Source organism: Branchiostoma lanceolatum, chromosome 1, assembly GCF_035083965.1.
Source record: "Branchiostoma lanceolatum isolate klBraLanc5 chromosome 1, klBraLanc5.hap2, whole genome shotgun sequence".
Lineage (NCBI taxonomy): Eukaryota > Metazoa > Chordata > Leptocardii > Amphioxiformes > Branchiostomatidae > Branchiostoma > Branchiostoma lanceolatum.
Window position 1 is genome coordinate 20310181 of NC_089722.1, and position 23640 is coordinate 20333820.

The following is a 23640-nucleotide window of genomic DNA, read 5'->3' on the forward strand; positions in this document are numbered from 1 at the left end:
AGCGCGGAGCCGCCTGGACACGCTCCGGGGCCCGGTGAGTCGGCGTCGCGCCGAGACTCAGGCCGCACTGATCTCACGGGCGGGCCATCTAAACCCTAAGCGAACAAGATTATCAGAACTCCTCTCCTTCTCCTAAACTTTGAGAAAGTCTTCGCCTTGAGTTGGCGAGTCCCCCGCCCCGCGACAACTGTCTCTCGGCTAAGCCGTGGATGATCGTCTATCTGATGGCGACACGCTAGGCTTGGCATGGCAGAATGAGGCGGCTGGAGGGACTACAGTGTTGGGGCGGACTTCTAGAAACCCGACAAGACGCGAAGGCAACACAAGAAAAACATCCAAAAACAACATCACACATCGGTGAACCAGAGGCGCTTGGGAAAAAAAGTCCGGGAAAAGTTGTCCAAATGAAAGAAGAGCTAGGGAAAGGCGAGCTACACCCGTCCACGTGATCACTACACCTGCTATCGTGTACCGACATCCATAATCATTCAAAAACCCCTTCCCCAAAATGAGGCTTAAATTCCAGTAATTTTGTGATAGCACAATTTCAGATAGAGCACGTTGCAACTCAAACGCCTATCTTTTAACGTTCATAGAGAACAAGTGACTGTTATTTTCCCTATAGAATACCTGGTGGCGCATTACGCCTTATCGGCACTTTGTCGCAGAAATCTTAACCCGTCCAGCGGAAAGCACCAATTTTACGCCTAAGTAACAATAGCTCAGCGATCTCTGTACACCACAGTACCGGTACGAACCGGCACCTGTTCATTACAGTGTCTCTAGATCCGACAATTAGTAAATGTAGCTAAAAGGTACTGGGTGGTACTTGTGTAGCCTCTACCAGGCCCCGCGGATGGCTGGGAAAATAGTAGAAATTGGCCAAATAGAGTGCGAATAGTATGCTCAAAGAATCGGCTACGGAGAGAGGGTCAAATCTGCCATCCTAGGGCGGCAAACTGTACCCCTATAGTAGACTAACTCCTCCTGCCTGTATTTCTGTCTATTTGGGCAATTTCTACTCTTTCCAGCCACCTCTAGAGCCTGGTAGAGGCTAGTACATGTGAATCTGTTATGAACTCTTCCAGATTCCATGGGGACGGAAAGTGTTTCGCAGAACATAGCTTTGTTGGCCAGTAGAATGCTCGGAGCGTCCTTAGTCTTTTCCCAACAACCTACGGCTAACGTCTTGTGCTAGTCTCAGTTGTAGACTCCAACCCGAAGCACGTGTATTTGAGTTTTTTCCACCGTTTTATTACTACCTTTTTTTCTTCTTATGTCCCTCGACTAAGGTCGGCAACAAGAAACCGAATACAAATAGAACTGGTATGCCATCAGAAAATAAGCTCATCTTAAATAGACCCCCCCGCACCCCAAAAAGCCCGCCTCGTAGAGTCTGCAAATGATGCTAGTTCACTGTGCATTTTTATCATGTTTTTTTCGATAGCCAGCCCCGAAGAGTCTGAAAGAGACTAATAAAATGTTAGCAAGTAATCGTTATAGCCTGGATCCTAGGTAGTCAGGTGTCTCATTTGCGCGCTGATATCAATTAGAGCCGCCCAGGGGACTGCCACGGGTCAGAACAGGTGTCACAATGAGATAGAAAAGAAAGATGACGGTAGTTTTTATCAAAAGAACGACACGTAAAGGAGCAACAATGGTACTTAAAGGGGGGGGGGTACATATTGGCGTGCACAGAGTAACTTTGATTTTCCTTGTCGCTTTAGGAATGCGGTATGTTTTTTTCCGCTTAGACAATACATCACTGAACCTTATGGAGTGTCCAGATATATTTCAGTTATTGATAAATCTATCACAAGCCAACGGAAAAACAACGAAATACGTAAAAGCCGTAAATGACGTGATACAAAAATAGCCATTTCGTACATCTGCTTGGTGATGACATGAAATCGAGATGCCCCTCATCATTATACCATCTGTAGCTTCCTGTTAGCTATAGCCTTCTGCCCGACGCAGTCTATGGCATGAGACAAACACATCTGCTATGATTCCACATCGCTAACGATCCCCCCGGCCATAATGAGGGATAATTTGGGGGTATCGCGCGCGAGTGGCGGCCACTCTGTGCGTTACCGAGCGCCCAAGCGCGGTGACGTCGCAGCTGTCCACAGCTGACGCGTAAAGCCAACTGTTACAAATGTTTCTCAAAGAAGCGCCTCCTGGCGGGCGGACAGGTGGTCCTCACTTCGAAAATGGGTATCGCAGATGCTGTAGTCTAACTAGCCTCCGATGCAGACTCCTCCCGGCTGTTTTCTTTTTCAAGTTACGGTTTTATACTATTACATTTTTTTCTTATTGCTGGCCGGGAGAAGAAAAAAAATGTAATAGTATAAAACCGTAACTTGAAAAAGAAAACAGCCGGGAGGAGTCTGCATCGGAGGCTAGTCTAACGTCCTACTGAATTAGATATATCATGTACGTTTGAAAAGGTGAGCAGAACAACGAACAGAAGCGGGCGCTTCGTGACGCTGCGTTTTAAAGGATTTTTTTTTTGCAGAAGACACCAAAAATGCTTTAATTCTAACTTTCTGGAGCTTACGCTACGTCCCTTCTTATCATCTTTGTGCAATTCTACAATTAATTTTTCGGTTGTTGAAATCGAAGGAAGAGCGTGTTTTGTCATGCAGCGAGATTTAACAATAACTATTGCTGTAAGATGTGTCTTTGATGGTGATCATTCTTGTGGAAAAATATCTGTTAGCGTGTGGCTATTTGATTTGTATGTCACAGCGTCTATGGTTTAGATTTGCACAGTGAAGCGGACAAAGCCGACCGGGGGGTGATCTGTATTCGGGACGCGGCGCCAGTGCTAGAAAAGTTCACGGGTTCGCGCGCGTGTCCCGCGGGCAGGGTGCCCGGCCCCTCACCTCCGCGGGAGCAGGAGGCGCTGGAACCGATGATCATAGGCCATGATCCGCCGCCTGCCGCCCGCCGATACATCCGGCCGATAAGGGAGCGTGCCGGCTGGAAAGTACCTCCCGGCTAGAAGCACTTTCGCCAACTGTCGTCACACGTAGAACCGCTATCTCCCGCTGTGAAGGGAGGAACCCCCGCGCCTGCACACTCCGCCCAGCAATACGGCCGCTAATTGGATCTCGCACGGAGGAAGACACTCTTCAAATCCCATATTTACAGTCGATATCCCCGCACGATCCACCCCCTATCCCAGGAGGATGGCTACGTGTTCATTTACTCATCTTTTTTTTAAAAAACGGGATCGATGGACGGACAGGGTTGCTAGGAGAGGTTTTTGCCGCTTCCGAAAATCTGCGACTTTTCCCGCCTCCCACAGCGCTTGGCCGTGCGGCAGCGGCGAGACCATATGTCGATAATAATTTTAATTCCGCCTCATTTGATTCGCACAATAATGGCGCAGTATTCTCTGTAGAAAGTTAAATACACACCAACGGTAAACCTCCACTTTTTGTGCGCGCTCGCGCCCCCAGGGCAGTCATTATTGAAAATCTTCTCGTCTGCTGTCGAATCACGGGTCAGAGGGACGGAATGAGCCGTGGTGCCGCCGCTCAAAGAGCGGGGGTGTTTCGGGAAAAGCCCCAGGGCTCTGCGAGAAGCGCGCGCTGCCGCTCTAGCCGCGATAAACTCGCACTTTTCGGCTTGTACTTGGAAAGCTCGTGTCTCTCGCCGTTTGATCAAAAACCCTTGAATCGGACCAGCCTTTAATCGGGCCGGGAGAGAGGGAATTCCAGGGAATTTCGCCAAATGGTCGGCAATGAATAATAGATCAAAACTGATCTGGAAGCGGGCTGGAGATACAAATGAACAGGCGCACAACTTACATTAAAGTTTCATCCAGCCCCATAGCCTAAAGTGGGGAATATGGCACTCCGAACATGAGTGTGGTGCCACTTCTATCCATTACACACTGACAGGTGTCCCGAGCATTTTGGGTCATTCGGCCGCAACCCATTAGCGTTTAACTGTTCAAATCACCCCGTAATTGTACCCCTGATCCCACAAAAGTAGCTAATATTGCCGTTTTTTCCAGAGTATGTCATCTCGGATATCTATGAACATTGTAAGTGACACGGCAGCGTCCAGTGTTTGAGAGTTTATGGTTCAGGAGAGGCTCTGATACCCATAGATCGGGACCGCAGATTGAAGAAACGGGTTTTTCTGCCAGTATGCGGGCAATTTTTAAGATTGCTCCACGGTGATCTCCGCTCAATGACAATATGAATGATTCAGAGAAGTTGGGGAAATCTCTTCATTCGATCAGCCACTTCTGCGGGTTGGAAATCAATCGCCTGATATTGTTTTAGTGACCGGGTCGCTTCGAGGCGGCTCAAAACTTTCATTCCCGGGCTAAAACTTGTGGCTGGTCGATGGAAATCGAGAAGAAAACTTATTACTCTGCACGCAAATGGGTCCTGTCGGGTATCATTTTTTAAATATCTGAATACCTGTATGTTTTTGTCTGACGATATCATGAATGAAACGGCTGACTGGTTTTATAACGAGAGTATCTAGTGTATTGATGTCGTCACCAAAGTTGTGCTCTAACAACAAGAGTCGTTTTAAAGCCACTGAAAAAAAGGGTACGTTTGATATTGTCTTGGCAAATAGGATTGAAGCAATATTATCAATGGTGATTGCAGTCTTTCTAGTCTGGCCACATCTTCTTTTGTCACGCTTGCATCAAATTTGAGGTATTTGGAAGATTTTATCTATGTATATAATATTTTGTTGTGACCTTGTAAGAAGGAAGACCTGTTGCAATCATTGCTCTTCCTGGCCTGTTCATCTTCCTTCAACCACAGTAAGAATCGTATTACCCTTCGGGAACTGTGTAGATATACGGGGTTAGATATAGGTAGGGTTGGGTATACAAACTAACGTGAAAGTAGCATTGACGGTAAATATTCCATCAAATGTTGACTGTACAATCTGTGATATACTTAATTCCTCGTGTCTGAGTAATCTCATGAATGTGTAGAATGGAAGTTTTCAGCAAAATCGTTGAAAACTATAAATGTGATAAAAAATTGATTCAGCATTACAAAAACATGCAAGCTCGTATGTTTCTTGCCCCATATTATTTCCCATGGGTGAAAGGATTCGTATCTGAGGTGTTGACGAATTTTCAAACCTGCAAAGTGAAGTTTTACGGCCCAAACATCCTCGGGTGTGTATGTAAACCCCATACGAGCCTCTCTCGTTTCGCAAGTCGCAAAAACCCGAAATTTGCGTATGGCGTCTTGGTTTCAGGGACATGCAGTTGTTCTCACTTCCGGTTTCAGACAGCGACAAATTAGGCTCTCTTGGGGGATATGATCTTTACTTCATAGGGACACATAATTTCATTTTTAAGCATATTGTCGGACATTCTTATTGCGAATTAAACAGCTCTGCTATATTCACGAAATGCTTTACCAATATCAAGTATGAGAATTGCTCTATTCACTACTTTAAGTTGATTTTTTGCAATACTCTCACGGTTTTGCCTTTTGTAGAATGCACAAAATCCTGGGGCTCCGCTGTCCAAGGATGCTCAGCCGGAGGTGGTCATCCTCAGCTCGTGTTTTAGTTCAAGTCGCGCATGTCTCCAGCTTGGAAATTATTTCTGTCCCACTCATTGTTTGGGAGCCGATTTTTATGAAATTTCTGAATCTGTCATTTTAAGCTCAAAATATACGTTTTCATCAGTTTTATCTCATGAAATTGATATTTTTGGGACGGAGAGGGTTGAATTTTTTTCCGTCCTAAGAAGCAAATTTCCGTCCTGGGACGGACGGAAGGACGGGTCCTGGAGACAGCCCTGACGGTATTTATTACCTTCGTCGACGAAATGGTTTCGTCGACAAGGTTATTCGACGGTGCTTGTCTGTGTGTCTGTTAGTGAACAGAATAAGTCGAGAACGCCTGGATGGTTTGTTGTCGTAGTTGGTGTGTCGGTGTGCATGTGGGAAATCTCAAGATGATTAGATTTTGGGCGAAGTGTTTTGCATAATTGACGAGAAAAGTGTAAAAATGTGTTACATTATATGCTGAAGTATGTGTACGTGCTGGCTGTGATATTCCAAGGCGTCATGCATAGGGGCAAGGGTGCTGAGGGGTCACATTGGAGGCAGGAAACGTCAGTTACACAAATTGGCTGTCAGCCAGCTGTTGGCATTGGTAAGGTAGTCTCCAAGCAGACGTATGGGTTGGCTATAGCAGGGGCAGGTTTTGCTTCAGACTTTGAAAGGGAATTACTCAAGAAGGGCTTGGTGGATGGTCATAAATTTTTGTAAGTACATAGCTTGAGTGCTGATGTACATGATTAAATACTTATTATGCAAATCAGTATCTAATTTGCATGATTGATGAGGAAAGTTTATACATCCATCAATTTCCATGATAGGACTCTCAAACATGTGACATATGTAACTAAAGAAGAGAGAAATATTAATAGATAGCAGCTTTGCAAATGAGAACCTCATTGACATAATTAATGAGAAAAACTATAACTCGAGATGGTCTTGATGGATGGTCATGATTTTTGGTATGTAGATAGCTTACGTGATGCTTTGTATGATTGGATGATAATTATGCAAATCAAATTCTAACTCACATGATTAATGAGGCAATTTTAAAAATCTGCTGTGTTCCATGATATGACTATTCAAATATGTGACATTTGTAACTAAGGAAGAGAGGAATGTTGATAGATAGGAAATATGCAAATGTTGGCCTAATTAGCATAATCAATGAGAAACTACTATAATTCCATACTAGTAAATGACGGCAATTTCATACTTGTGGCATTAGGAAGTTGTGTGAATGTGAACACCATGGAATCAAATTATGCTAATAAGGAGGGAGCTTATTTGCATAATTGATGATAAATGTTAGCATAACCTTCTTTGTTAAGCTCATAGTCATAACAAGGAGGTTTGGACAACGTATGTTATTTGGGTGAAGAGGGTCAACTGGTATGATTGATGATTGATGAAAAACACTCCTAATACGTCAGTCATAAAGGTCAAAATCATTTGACGAAGGTATGAGGTCGTAGAACTCTTGTTAGAAACTGCAATATTGATGCTATACAATCTTTGATGAGAAAAAGTTTGTACGAAAACTGTTGCGCCTATGACTTGTTCCACTTTTCAGATCTGTTTAGATGTGTTTTTTTGTTGGGAGAAAACTATCCTATAATGTTTGTGAAGTCCCAGTCCTCCCAATGTATATCTATCTATCTATTTCTGTAATATATACGATTATTATTTGTGGTACGAGGCAGCTTGGACGATTTAAGCTGAAAACTGCATCTCACAGATCGGAGACAATCTTTTTCTGTTTTTCTATAAATTACTGTATATGATCCTGCTGCAAAAGTACTTGTTACCTTCGCCAAGAAGGTTATGTTTTCAAATGGTCAATTTTCAAATGGTAATACAGTACAGGTTTTGGCTTCAACGTCAATTTCGGATAGGCTTGATCAAGCTTCAAAATGAGAGAAGCTAGAAACTGCAAACGTTCTTCTAATGTCAGATTTGAGGTCTGTAGAGGATGCCATTCATAAAAATCACATTAACCAGGCCTTAAAGTCTGACAAATGGGGAAAGGACTCTTATGTGTTACCAGGTCTTGTTCTTGTCCTTGGCTTGAGGCTTTTTTTTACTAGCTATCAGGGAGGGTTTCATGGGAGGGGTGTGTGTGTGTTTACTTTTTCTACAAAGGCCTTTTCTGAGTACCAAAACCAGTTTCTATTTCCTACCCTCACCACTGCCCTTCGTTTTCCTTTCATTAGTTTGAAAGTATTGCACAGTCACTTTCAATCTTACCAGGACGCCTTCTGCATCAAGTTACTTCTGCAAAACTGCAGGTGGATTAATAAACTTAATTTTATTTTGATACAACATATCCTCCAAGCTGGGGTTAGGCTCTGCTTGTTTTGGACGTCTTTTCAGGCATTTGTATCAGACTTTCTAGCTTTAAAGGTTTTCTTTTCGTCCACCAGTTTGACAAAATAGAAAACACAATAATTCATGCATAAAAATGCCTAAAAAGACGTCCTAAACAGGCTGGAGCCTAACCTCTGCTTGGAGAATAGATACAACGATTGTCTTGTACATCTAAGCCATTACCTATTTATCTCGAGAGGATAATGAATGAATTCCCTAAATGTGTCACTACAGATGTCCTTCCTGTGCGGCACAACATGACCAGCCCCCTCCGTCCTCGACTCATCTACCGCATACAGAAGTGGGTCTATTTAGTATTCAGGTACGGTCATGGAGAGTAACTAAGGTGAGACATACGGCATTTATGTGCTATTGAATAAACCGCGGGAAGAGGCGCGGGTTCCAGGCACGGATCAGGCACGTTGACCCCTGGCTGTCCGAGGTTCTGCCCGGCCGGACACCAGATGGACAGGACACGGCGGTGTGGAGATGGCGGGCTGTACTGTATGCAATGATACACAGATGCGACACTTACACTTGCACTCACACGCATAAACACACACACACATGCACACAAACATGTATACATATACAAACACACAGAAACACATAAACCTACACACATGTATGCACACACAAACACACACACGCACAAACACACACACACACACATGCACACACAAACACACGCATGCACACACAAACACAGGCATGCACACACACACACACATGCACACACCCACATCACTCACTCACTCACTCACTCTCTCCCATAGCTTAGTCAGCCGTCGGGGCAGCATAGCTCTCAGTGAAAGCTCTCCACTGCTGGCGGTCTTCCGCCAGTCTGGTCATCTGGTTGGCTGAATGACCGGTCCACTCCTTTAGATCTGTGATCCACAATCGACAGGGACGACCCCGCGGCCGTACACCTTCCGCTTTTCCCTGAAGAACTGTGTGTGAGAGAGTGCCTGTCGCCCTAATGCCTTTCACACCCACATACATGCACACAAACATGTATACACATACAAACACACAGAGACACATAAACATACACACATGCATGCACACACACTTTTTTAACAGTTTTTATAGAATGTACTATAACCCAGTTGATGTAGAAAACTGAACAAAATTCTATATCAACACATTCTTCTTCCTACCTGATACTGTTACATTAAAAGTGCATGAACTATTACTGAAAGTCAGACATCTCCGAAGTCAGCACACATTAAACAGACATTGTTAGCAGAAAGAAATTGTCTTTATTATCTAAAACGTTTTCATCATTGTAACATAGGTTCTTCTCATTTCACACATAATGCTGTCCACAACTTACAGTCTCTCTCACGTCGACTCCTAAAAACATCTTAATCTGTCTAGACCTGTCCATTCTACAGCTTGTAAAACGCAGGGCTTACGCTAGTGTAAGAGGAAGAGTGCTCACAGACGTTTTATGGCCCTGTAAGAAAGTGGGATCCCTCCTCTCCTTGAGTGTAAAACAGTTATTGTAAGATAAGCAGGACGGTTCACTTCCAGTGCTATCATTTCTGGCAAGTCCATCTCAGCCCGACGTATCATCATTATCACCACAATAACAATAAAGATGTTCTCCCTGCCCTTCTCTGTGGGCTGGGAAGTATTATTCATTTCTCCTTTATATTCCCCTATCTGGTTCAGCATAGCTCTGAGGCATTTTGGCCATTACAGCGTAAGTGTATATCACTGATTCCTGACAAAACCATCGTCGTAACACAGCTGCTGATACAAGGATGGGCAGAAGGCCGACTTTTATCCAGGCAACAGCGCCGGGGAACGTCAGCAAACAGGATTACTGAAGTGACTTGATGAATCGGAAAAGTGCTAAGGCCAGACAAATTAAATTACCCGGTTTGCAGAGCCCATGACTTTTGTTTGGCCGGTTCGGAAATGCATTTCTTTTTAAAACGAACCATAAAAAATAACATGTTGGATGGACAACGACAACAAAACTAACGACAGAATTCTGCTACATCTTGTGATGTATTTTTCTAATAAAGACAAGGTTATTTTTAAAACTGTACATATCGTCTCGTATCATTATATAGATGCTCTATCATTGCAGCTATATTGCCGGGCAAGGCCAATACTATGGTAATTGTTTTGCTGTGTTACAAGTCAGTGTTTCACATCCACTGAGATTGGACGTTTCTTGTTTTTTGACCCACATACAAATTTAGCAGGGTTTTTCATATGATACATGTACAGCAAGCCTTCTGTGGACGTTCAACGTTGTCACTTTATCCTGTCATTTTTTCCATATCATTCTACATTTACTTTACACCTCAATACCGGTAACACACATCCAGGAAAAATCCATTTTGAAGTGATTAAGGTTGTGCATCCCGAGGCTATGACAGAAAAGTGTCCTTAAAACACTCCACAATTAAAAATTAAAAGAGCAACTACCACTTTAACACGCATCAGGTATAACTTCTCATTAGTACTGCACTTTACTCATTTAGGGGCTCCGCATGTTGATATTGCTGTAATCTGCCCATCAATACCTCATGTGTATTAGGAACATCCAGGATTGGAACTGCGGGGAGGAAAACAAAAGTTATGGGAATCTCACGCGATAGTCGATAAGGTGAAGTTGTCGGCCGTCGCTGGAGTAGTTTGAATTAATAATCACCTTAATGGTGGGGGCTGCATTAGATATCGAGTCAACTGTCTCTGCCGGTCGCCACTCTCCGCCCAAGCCCAATTATCGAGCTATTACTCTTAAGTAAATGAAGATGAATGAAGTAGGGGTGGTGGGTTGGGAGGCTCCCCCAATTCCGGTGAAAATTGTAGCACTTTACCGTGTAAACCGGGCTGAGGGGCATTAGTAGCGCGGCGATTACCGTCGTTTGGGGGATTCGTTCCGAAAGCACCGCGAGATGGCGGGTAAAATGGGGGATTTTGTAACTGCCGTCTGAATGGATGCAGTAATTCCTGAAGATAGTATGAGAGAGGAGCCGGCTAATTCCAAAGTGCTATAGTTAAACTTCCAGTCGATATCATAATCTACCCGACAGAAACGGTAGGAAAATTGCGACATGCTAAATTGACAGTCAATTCCCGTGGAAAACTCAATCCAAAGAATCAATATTTACAAAATGGTAATTCCGGTCATAAAACATTGGGTGTTTATATATGTGGGTAATTGTAATACATTAAGGTCTCTTGCATTTCATGAATACAGTTTTGAAAATGTCATGCTGTGACATACATATGGTACGTCCACTACCATTGGTTGCAGTATTGATTGTCATGTAATATTGCAACAGTTCAATAGTCTGGGAATCTGTTCAAACTTTAGGAGTTCAGCGAGGGGTGACTGACAGAGACATAACAAACAAGGGATATGTATCAGGTACTTCCAAATTTTTCTGATAACACAGGGGAAATATGTCAGGAAACAAAAGTAAAGCCATACAATAACAACTATGTTGCGTATGAATCACACAAGATTATCATACCTTCAAAACTGCAACCCGATATAACCTGACTGGTACGGGCTAGATTGGCAAGACTTGTCTGAAAGGATCAAACACACATAGACGTGTTGATAGAAATAACACACATATTCTTAACCAAAAATGTGGCTCTGTCGGGGAGAAAAGCAAGGGAGATTTCCAGTTACAGGAGGAAACAAAAAGTCTGTTTTCACTAAACTGTTTCGTAAACCAGCGGGGGACGTCAGGGGTCTACCGGGAATCTAAAGTACCGTCATGACCAGGCATGGAAAAACACAGGGTTGGAAGGTAACTGACAGCATTTAACAGCTTTGGACGTTTGATGGACATTCTCGATGGTAAAATGGCCCCCCAAACACTGGGTTTGAAATGGCCGTATTGAAGGAGCGCAGCGGCAGGCCAAATTTGTGGGTTCAAGTCTAGAATGATCACGTCGGAGAACCCGTAATCAGAGGCGAAAGGGTGGGCGATAACATCAAAAATGGCGACAAAATGTCAAACGGGAGCATAACCTGTCCGACAAATGATAGAGAACAGAGCGGGGACTGTCGCGACGGCAGCTGATTGCAGGCGGGGCCCCGCGACAAGGACAAATGTAATAGTCCCGTGATTTACGGCAAATAATAACTAATTTTCTCGGTAAATCCATCCAGCCAAACACCGGTCCCTTGACCCAGGCAGCGCTAACCTCGTTATGACCAGGAAAGTCGTTTGTGATGAAAATGAATTGAGGTGACCTGAGAAGTTGGCCCTGAATTTGGAGAGCTGCACTCTCTCTGCCACCAGGAATTTCATCCGATTAAAATTCCAATAACTTTTCTGATCCTGCGATATAGAATTAGAGGGGGGCGAGCTTGTCGATATCACAAGTAGCAAACCAAAGTAAATGTGTGAAACATCCTATCAAGCTATACTATTTTACACACACCAGTAAGGTATACTTCCCTAGTTTGGCATCTCATAGCATCGCTCAGCTTCCATTACACACCGAGTACATCATGATCAATCAACACAAGTTACAAAAGTTTTCCACAGTTTTCTGTAACACAGCAACACTGACAAAACATTTGACAATGTACTCTTCTTTTTTAAAAGGCAACATTTGGTTATCTACACATATTGTCTGATACAATTGATAACACGGACAAAAAACAAGGGTATAAGAAATTTCTGTACAAATATTATGTTTGCCTGTTCAATTCTATAGTCAACGATGTTCTACATCTTTCATGCATGTTCATATTATCTGCTGTCAATTTTTGTGTGTGTTAAAAAAACTTTTTCCCCCATCATTACACATATCATCACTAAGTAAGAGGGCTAAAGATACTGATCCCAAATTCTTCTATATCACTCTGTACATTATAGTCTGGATATATTTCATTCATAATCTATGATGGCAAGGATAGAGTTCTGCAATCGAAATAGCCTAAAACAAAAACACTGGACACATTTTCTCAATTTCACAACACTATGGCCACATCAATTTAGTTCCTTTATAGTTGTATAGCTGGTGTGTTACACTGAAGGGCGGTTATACCGGCTATATAGATACATTATACAGATACCTGTCTCTCTGATTCTTTCAGATTGCACCTTTGACAACACCGGTTGCAATGTTCTGACAAATTAAATGTTTTTCAAGAATATGTTCTTCCCACTGGGAAAATCACCTGCAGAATTGAGAGAGGTCTTGTAAAATTGACTTCTTTGCTTCTCTCTATTGTGGGAGTCTCAAAGGAGGGGTGTTGATCTCGTCAGTCCAACTTTTCATTAACAAAATAGTAAAACCAATGAACCAAATCGGTGTGGCCTGTAGTGCGTAAACTATTCAGTATTGTATGGTACTGTAAATGCAGAAATGTTCGCAGTGGTTTAATGTTCGTCATTTTTGCGGTGAACTCTTCAGCGCAAACTTAAGATCACCGCAAAACATTTTGGACACCTATGACTGTAGCGCTACTATTGTTTCAAATGCGAACTTAAATCCATCGCGAACGCTCGGAACAGAAATTTTCTCCCCAACGCAAAACGTAAAAACCAAACAAACTTTTAATGCATTTACAGAATACCAAAAGGACAGATTCCTGCATATAGGTGTTATTCTAACTAGACTAAGAATACTGAATTGTTGATCATTTGCAATAACCTTTCCCTCCACAGGAGAGAATAATGACATAGAAGACACATTTATCCATGTACGGGTGAACTACTAGTAACCAACCCATCTGACGGCACAGTTACCCGTCCAGACCATCGGTGAACAGGCTCCAGGGACATCGATCCCTTGAAGAGATGTTGGATGTGTGTGCGGCTGGCACCTGTTCAGGTGTGTGGCAGGTGTCACCTGCTGGAGGGGCACCTGTTGTTTGACGTGGGAACAAGGCTGCTGGGAGTATGTAGAAACTGCCGTCTGCAGCAAAAACCTGAGCAAAAAGAAGAAAACACATCATACATCATCTTCATGTCTACAGTGATTCTTTTCTCTATTTGCTAGATTGGTCAGAGTTAGAAAGTACTGGTATTGTCTGAATGGTCAAATGTAGGACTAAGTGAACAATGTATCTGTTTTGTAAGTCACACCATCTTACTCTCTCTACTAATTGTCTGGTCCCTTTGTAGAATATTTGCATACCATTCAATGTTCTTAAAATTTAAAATGTTTGGTCAACTGGCTGAAACAGTCAACCTGGGCAACAGAGAGAGACTTTACCACCACTTGAAGCCTACTAAACATTTCTAAGCATCACAGACAGTCTATGCAGTGGTTTCATAACATTGTAGAAAACATCTCTCATCCTTACAGCATCCCTTATGCTAACACACCATTTATAAGCCTTAATATTGTTGACACTGTAAGTGGTAGGATAAAATATGATAATAACTGTATTACAAATAGTCACAACCTCATGCACTGCAAAGTGATGTGTGTAAAAAATGCATAAAGTTGTCTACCGGGTCATCTTAACTCTTAATATTTACCAAAGAATTACTTTTAAAATGTCCATCAGGCACAGGTGATCCAAACTCATTTTGACGTGATGTTTTATGCATTAATTCTCATATCCATTCTGAAAGGTGATTTTATAGTAACATCATATGGCAGGCCACATTTGGGAGAATTTAGGTCAATTGATGGATAAATTTGTCTGGGTGGACAGATCAAATGATAAAAGCAAATCATTCATCTTATGCCAAATCATGGACATCATCTCGGTTCATGACAGAGTACTGTAAATGCATTTAAGTTCGCATGTTTTTTATTTCGCGTTATGGAGAAAATGGAGTGTTTGCGGTGGTTTTAAGTTTGCGGCAGTGCTATAGTCACATGCTGCTACAGTATTGGACAAATATGTTCGCGGTGGTTTTAAGTTTGCGGGGAAACGGTAGCTGCGAAAACCGCGAACATAAAACCACCGCAAACATTTCTGCATATATACAGTATAATGACTGGTCAGAACTTATTTGGTAGACATGACGTTTCAGTGCTTTAGAAACAAGCCTACTTATCACGGGTCCAAGTCGCATTTTGTGCACATCAAAGTTGTGATGAAACTAAAGATTAATGCAAGATTAACCTCTTGAGGGTAAATCAACATATTCAGTTCTTGAGAAAGGAAGTAAAAAAAATTCCACTGGTCATACTATATATAGGAATGGTCAAGAATACATTGGGATACAGTTGTTGAAATGAAATGGGGGCCAAAACTGTTTCTTGGTCCTTTTTACTCAGAGCAAAATAAATCATGGTCAACACAAAAAAAGGTATGGGAATCACTCAGGTGAACTTAGGACAGGTGAGGTAAGTTACTAACACAGGTGAGGCTGAGACAGTGGGTGGTCGGCAAAACTTACCTGACCTGTATTTACAAGAATCAGGTGTTCACCCCAAGGATACACGGAACCAAATTTTTCTTTAAAATGCATAGATGAGATTACTTTGCCCAGGTAAAACTCAACACAATACTATAAAAAAGGGCTCTTGAGTCTCAACTTTTACAATGTTTTGTTCTAACTGAAGAAAAATGATATGGCACTTAGAAGTAATTACGGTGCTCTTCATTTGAATGCACCACCTATCCTACCATCCTTCCCCAGGGATATGTCATTACCAGTCTATCCAAACAAGTGATAATTGAGGGCTTAGCCGTCCCTTTGTTCCATATGGCAGGGTGAGGATGCAGGTCCCCGAACACAATAAAACTTTCCCCTTACATTTAGGCAACCAGGATAAAGAGGAAAACCTCATTGCTCTTACTTTGGCAGATACAGTTTTCTGATGAAGTCAAAATATGTTTACCAAAATTACCCCAAGTGGCAGTGAATCAAAACAGCTACGGATGGTGGTTATTTCTTTTAAACACTTTACAAGGGAACCTTGCATATATGTAATCTCCAAGCAGATCTAACGGATGCAAAGACTGTATCCAATTGGCAAAAGGAATTTTTTTGTAACCCGAGAAAAACTCCTTTTGCCAGTTGGATACGGTCTTTGCAACCGTTAGATCTGCTTGGAGATTAGCATATATGAACAATGCATTACCATTATGTCAAACCACACCCCGCTATATCTATCACTAGGTAAATTTTAGTTCCTTAGATGTGCACTAGTGAGACCTGTGTAAAAACACTATCTATCCTTACAGTGACATTTCAATAGTTTTTTTTTAAAAGTTGCTTCATGATACAATTTTGTGATTGCTCCCAGTGGCAGTGACTGCGAGAACATAAGCAACAACCAGAAACAGCAGTAATCCGAAAGCAGAGACTTTGAAAGAGAGCAAGCAGCACATAACTAGCTTAAGACAAAAAAAGCAATCATATTGAAACATCACTACAATATATATAATAGAAAATGCTATGAGGAATAGCTAGTCTCTAACTACGCTGGCTATAGGGAAAATACTTTGCCAGGGGGGGTTGGCTACCATACATTTGCCCGTGCATTTAAGGGCGAAGTGATACCCTTCCCACAGACTGACTCTCCTGGCCAAATATTTGCCGTATTTTTGCTGAATTCTACTATCTATACTCCCAGCCCTAGGAAGGCCTGGTGGAGGCTAGGGAATAGCCTCAATGCTACCATATCCATTGGACAAATTTATCTCTAAATACCCAAACACAGCCTATGTACAGGAAATGTGTTAACCACAGCAATGTTCCCATGGGTGGCTATCAGTCATACAAAATATGGAGGATCTAAAAACGATGTGACAGGTCATCTTATCAAGGCTTAACGGACATGGATTCCCCACAGCTGTCCACTACTTTCCTTAACACACAAGTAGATGTCATATCAAGTTTATTACCTTTGCCAAGAAGGTTAATTTGTTTTTCTGTGTGTGTGTGTGTGTGTGTGTGTGAACAGCATAACTCGAGAAGTTGTGGATGGATCTTTGTGATATTTGGTACGTTCGTAGGTGTTGGCAAGTGCCTTTCCTTCGTACTGCAGTAGCACTTCCGGTTTTGATATCTTGTTCATAAAGTTTTCAGGGAGGAGAAAAATCATATCTAAATGTTAACATACAACTTTTGCAACATCCACTTGACAATGTGCTCCCAAGACACAATTAGGTCTGTACAATATTCAAAGGCAAAAGTGTTGGATGACTTCAACAAATACATTTGCTTGGCTATCATTCAGTATCTTAATTTATCACTTAATCTCATGAAAAAATATGGTCTTAGACTAGTTAGAGGAATAAAAAAATTGCTGTTCATCACAAATACGAATAGGGCTTGTGTGAGGTAAAAACTGTAGACACATGATCCTATTGCGTGAACCACTCACTGGAAGCACCCTATCTCGGCATCCCCTTCCTTCCCAACTGTCCTATTGAACTTCCTGGTACAGAAATTGCCAAATTAATTCCCTAATCTCGAACACCAACTGCAGTGTTCTTATCTCTGGCCCCGCCCCTTTTTGGCCATGTCCCTGCTATCAGCCCTTTCCTTCCGTTTTCTCTTATCTACACCGTTCCCACCCCAACACCGACTCTTACTACATCTCTTACATGCTTGGCTAAAGGATGGATTTCCCCATAATCCTTCTCCCTCCTTTGTGGGCAGAGCTTTCCCCAGTACGGCTGACCCTGTGGTGCCGACTCGTACTTGTCTCTCATACAACCAATTTAAGGTGCAGTCAGCCTCGTTGGCACTTCTTGATCCATTGTGTTGTGTTTTATCTCTCAACCAGGGATCGGTGTGACTTCCTCTGTCCTGACAAAAAGCGAGATACTTGGCTCAACGCTGGATTTGCCGCTAATCTCCGTCCGCGCATCCTGACACCCGACACCACAGGGGCGAGGTGCGATCAGATGATGTCATCGGTCGACGGCCCACACATGTGTAGGATGACCCGATCTTATCATGTCGTGACCAGACAGGTGGCAAACTCGGAACAACAATCCCAACCAAACCCCATTGTTAAAGGGGGAAGGACAGGAAAACACGGAATCAAACGTGCGACCATTTAACGGCCACTCTACTGAGCGCTGGTGATCGTCTGGTGTGATAACCTGTGACGGGGGTAATCCCCATAAAAAAGGAGACAACAACAGTGGTCTGTCTCATGTAGAGGTGGTCTCCTATGGTAGGGTAGAGGTGTCAAACTTCACTAGGAGTTAGGCATCACTCACAACGGGACGGGTGAAAATGCGTCACGTCATTTTTCTGTCCTCAGGCTTATTTGAAATGACGAAGATTGTCAGGTGAAAAGGTTAAAAATGGATCTACAGGAAGTAGTAACGACACCGTGGTAAATCTCACTCAATTAGACCATCCTCGTCCGATCGTGTGACACTACTGTCACGCACAGGAAGGCACTTAATCACCTTTTGTCACTTCTGTCATGTGGGGCTTCCTACCACGGCCATAACAGGGCAAAACTGCAATCAAATTCCACGGTACAAAAGTGTACCATCCATTTTGGTTTTCCACCTCGAGTGTGTGGCATCTTGAACAGGAAGTTAGCATGAACTGTCATGCTCCCATGATACCGCTGTCATCACTTCTTCCCTAGAACAGCATGTCAGGTCCCAGCAAAGAGGGTCTGTAAGGGGGGTCCCAACAGCGCTTTATGCTGAATTCAGAAGAAGTACCACCTTGTATTAGTACAATGTACTATGAAAACAAGGAAGGGAAATACACAAAATTTGGTCGCCTTACTATGTATCAAAATAGGCTGCTTACGCCTTATCGAAAAGAGCATGGAGACCCTCAGCAAGAAACCTCCTCGTAACCTAGCCTGGTAACCATTCCACTTGTCAGCCCTACTTTTTCTAACCATAGGTTTTTTTTGGTCAGTCCATCCTTCCAGCCAACCTTTCTACACCCAGTAATTGTTACCACCCAGTAGTGACTTTCGGGAGCAAAGTAACTGAAATCAACCCAGTAAAAAATTCCCCAGTGTGTGCTGATAAATTGGGCGTGCGGCAACACTCCTAGCCTCCATTATCCATAGCAGGCTCTAACCGGCCTTTTTGGGGGGCTAAATAATACACTTTTTGCAGCCAGCCCGTAACCATCAGCCACCTTGTAACTATCTTGCCGGTAAGATAGTTACAGGGTGGCTGATGGTTACGGGCTGGCTGCTATGGAGGCTACAACACTCCTAGCACCGTAGAAGAGCTCCCGATGATATGGTAAACCAGTCTAGTCTTTCCTATGACAGTTGTGTCTAATAATGATCTAATGCAAACAATATGAATTGTACAATATTATGGTGACATTATGACTCAAAAGTATGACACACATAAAGCACTTTTGGATGGTCTATCCAATGGTCTATCTGTGACGAACAGGCTTATCTAAAGCAAATTGTACACCGGAACAAGAGGTGTAAAAAAACACCAAGTCCCCAAGCGGAAGTCAACTTCAAAAAATGACCCAAGAGACAAATTTGTCAAACATCGTAACCAAAATTATTGATAGGAAATTTCCATTTAATTTCTACACTTTAACAAGGAAGCGAGGGCATGTATTTCTGTTGATAGTATACACAATTATCATGACTGAAAGAATTGGCAAAGGTAGATTTTGGAAACCCATGTTGATATCATACCATGCTCAAACTGTTACTAACATGTGTATTGAGAGCATGAAAATTCACACCACTCTGAGAGTTGTAACGTTGTTAGCTCCGAGGCAGCGAACTTTAGAGACTGCCCCTTGGACCCTCCTTGTACCAAGGGAACACTTACAACTCGACAAACATAATACCACAGTAACCCATGACCCCGGGAAGGACAGACATCTGCCTAACTGCAGAAATTATCAAATTTTTCCTGCTCAATTAAATGTTGGTCCTGGGCTAAACCCCTCTCTCCTGTCACAATGTAGTTTGGCAGACAAGCGAAGACACTGTAATTCCCCTGGTGGGCAACATTAGAGCAGCTCCGGAAGGACGTGAATTGGTTTTATGAATTGAGTTGATCAACTTCTTCAGGCTCAATTGGATAAAAAATTGGATCAGAAGGGTATAGATTACAGGGCGCAGCGGTCCGCGGAGATCTGCCGATTCTTCCGCCGGATAGTTTTGTTATCCCGACGAGGGGAGACTGTTTCGTGTCAGAACGGATGAGCGAGTTTGATACGCGGTTACTGTAGCAATGAATGCAACACGTCACATTAATTATCGGACGTCGTTACAACCCTGAGAGGTAATTGAACAAGAAGAAAGCCGAGGTCAGGGGACCACCTGCTTGTTGGTAAAACACCTGTGAATCAGACAGCGCTATAAATTTCCCTGACACCGTCCTTTCTCTGGGTCAGGTATTGAATTTGTCTCCTATTTTCCTTGTTAAATTGAGCTGCAGTAATGAGAGTGTAATGTGGAATGCCATTGTAATGACGGACATTCGGGGACAAAGGATTACAAACCACAGAATGAAGCATTTTCCATCTGCATCTATCGAGAATGTACAGACGTTCCACTACCGAGGAAATATTACGATTCAAGTCCATGTAAAAATCGTTTTCAAAATTGTGCAAATAAAAATGAAGGACATTCAGGAAAACCACAAAGGTTTTTCCATCGGCATCTATTGCGAATGTAGAGAGATTCTGCTATATGAGAAATAATCAGTCAAAAGATTGTGAAAAAATACAAAAGAGACCATTTTTGTGCCACTATTTTCCTAACAGCAATGAACATAATATACTTGATATGTATGTCTGGCATTTTCAGGAACACTGAGAAAGAATTTCAAAGGTATCTTATGTCCCTTGTAAAATTCTCTTTACTCCAACAAATTTATCTTAAGTTTACACTTTCAATTTTCAGTGAAAGAGGGACTAATTTTGTAGCATACAATAATTCCTACTGATCATTATAATATCATTTCTGTGTAATAATTTCTCATTTTCACATCTTCACTCAAGCCTGTTACCCCACCAGTATCATTACCAGTATCATTTTAGACTGGAACTGACAGACGTCTGTGGAAACTGTGTCATCATCATTATGCTTGAACATACATTTTATTAGCCTGCCCTACAGCAAAACTCCCCTGAATCCAGCTGGCAATTAAAGGTGTCTGTGTGTTTGTGCATGGCCTGGGGCCAGTGCACTGTGAAGTCAGCGGGACGCCTCACCGGCCCTTTTACTACTGCCAAATGCTGCTGTTTCATCACGGACACTTCAAAACCAGCCACGGCCACACATGCTTAAAAGCAGGGCCGTGATGAATGTGTTTCACCTAACGGCTGGGAGAATATTAATAATCAGAATTATTTTCAATCGATGCTGAGGCAAGTGTTTTTCCTCCCCGGGGACGGGACGGCCTGTAATCTGCCTGGCGTCTGGAGCCACAGGGGGACAGCGAGGTGCCGGGCCAGGAAATCTGCCTTTTATCACACGGACTGATTATGCCGCCATTCAGCCAGCGTCAATGGCCAATGACGTCCGGAGAGGTGGCAGCGTCTGTCAGTCACGACCGCAATTCATGTCGGGAGATACATCATTTCATCCCTCGTTTGTGTGAAATGCGAGGGAAGCGCCGTTTCGGTGAGTAACACTAGCCCGAGCGAGTGTAGGGTCGCTGAATTATTTAGTAAGAGAGGGGCCATGTGGGTAGTGTCAAAGTTAACGACGCAACACCTTCATTTGGCTGGGAAAATGAAGCCACTCCATGGTGGTCGCTGTCATTACCCAGGACTTAATCTTACTAGGATTTCAATATCGAGTAACGTGCCAGACTTATGGGCACGACGGGACGTCACGTCGTGACCATTACAGAAAGATGCAGTGAACCTGTCAAGTTTGGCGCCCCGAACGAATTAAAATGACAAAAAAAGGGAAGTCGTGCACAAAATGACAGGCCGACATGACGGCAGGACAGAGGGTGTTGATCTATGTTTGATATCCCGTGCGATGGTAGGGCACGGAGAGGTCCCAGACCGGCATTTGGAAGGGGAAGCAGGCAGAGACACCCGTCTAGAAAACGGCACCATATAAACCTACCCCAGCACTTCCTGAACCATATCTCCCCTGGTGCAGAGATAGCGGATCAATGGACAAGATAAGCAGCAACAAGAATGTCCCTTAAATGGCACAGGCTCCTCCAGCTCTCATCATTAGACCGCCCAGAGAAATTACACCGTGTAAACTGCTCCCGCTTAGCTGGCCATCCCGTCACGGCCTGGCACAGACAGGCATTACCATAATCACCCGGTTATTATTGGCTATCCGACGCGGTCTCTTCGGCACCCTTTTCCGTGGATGATATTTTCTACACAATGTTTTTTGTGTGATACCTAAGTGGACTTTTGCCCGGCGGTCAGTGTGAACGTAATACGGTTATCAAATTCTGCCACTACAGGTAACAACATGTACTAAACTATGGTGTCGGGTCACCATACCCCATACGACAAAGCTTGTCTCCGAAGATCTCTTTCCCATATCAGTTTTGCCCCTTCAATCTGGGCGGATCAAACAGGGAACATTAAAGTTTGGGATTTCTATGACTTGAGGCAAACGAGCCAATAATGGAGTTGGGGTGCCACGGGGTCACCGACGAGGCATTTGTGTCAGATGACGGACTCAGAAACAATATTTAACTTCCCTGCTATTAGTGATATTACGTTTACTGTTTTGCAATGATCGCATAGTTTCAGATGGGTAGTTACAATACCCCTCCATCAGGACTTCCAGTCTCAGTTTTGAAGCATGATGAGAATTAACCTCGGCAGTACTTCTTCTAGCTCTCTGCCCATGTTGTGGGCAGCTGTGCACTTAAAACAACTCCCTAAAACACGTCCAAGTTACACTGTATGGGTAAGACAGATTGTTCCCCTCGCATCTCTGCCACACTGCAATGTGTCAAACTGCTGTTTCTCAGTTGATAAAAACTGGCCTGACAAACTGTGGACCTCTTGCAAATGACTACGGTCTTCACAGTCCGACAACGCTCCATTCATTTCACATTCGCGGGAAACAGGGACCCGACGTAGATTTAGGAGACAAGCATCCACGGATGGCCCGGGGGTACATCATGTAGACCACCTGTAGGATCATAGGTGTCTCTCCATCGCGTGGAGACGACATCTATCACAGGTAGCAGTGCCTTGGGAGATGGCGACACCTCAGTGCACGTTCCTGCCATGATGGATTGACACCGGAGTATCAAAGTTCAGCCTTGACAGCAGATGTCGCTCATGGCGTATCACACATACACACCGAGACTTGAACTTGTGAGACGCTCACTGGGAGGTCGTCACCAGGTGGTAGCATGCGTTGTCTAGTGGTTAGTGACCTTGTCTCTGGACCAAGACATTGGGAGTTCGAATCTCACTTGTTGTCGCTCACTCGACATGCACATCACTGGTAAGGGTCACAGTCCTTAGGTGTGGTTATACTTGCCGAAAAGAATTAGGCTAAGGGGAATTTCGTCATACAATAAAACAGGACTATTACCATTTAGTACGTACCACACACCATCCAACCAAGCAAGGATTAAAAGTACATAGTACAAAGTTTTACGTATGTTGAAGAACATGAGATTCTATAAGGATGCACTCTATAAAACCTATACTTAAGCAACATTGACAACATGTCACGAACATTGGCACTGAGTTGTATATTGATTTTGACCTTAGAATATTCGAACTTCTGGCTGCAGTAGTTGCAAATTCAGCTGTTCTTTTGCAAACATATGGAAAGCATTATTTGCAATTTACATATCTGAACAGAATTATTTGATCGACTCACACTGGGA

At 43.2% G+C, this 23640-nt stretch overlaps 1 protein-coding gene across 5 annotated transcripts in view; it reads right to left on the reverse strand.

Annotated features, from left to right (window-relative positions):
* LOC136440224 (BCAS3 microtubule associated cell migration factor-like) overlaps positions 1-23640 on the reverse strand; it is a 201827-nt gene that overhangs the window by 93928 nt on the left and 84259 nt on the right. For 4 of the 5 annotated variants that reach the window (XM_066436138.1, XM_066436120.1, XM_066436153.1 and 1 more), the window contains one exon: positions 9168-13851. The exons of the other annotated variant lie outside the window; for it this stretch is intronic. The gene's annotated coding sequence lies outside the window, so the exon portion shown is untranslated. Of the gene's footprint in view, positions 1-9167; positions 13852-23640 lie in introns of those variants that run through there. 5 annotated transcript variants of the gene reach the window in all.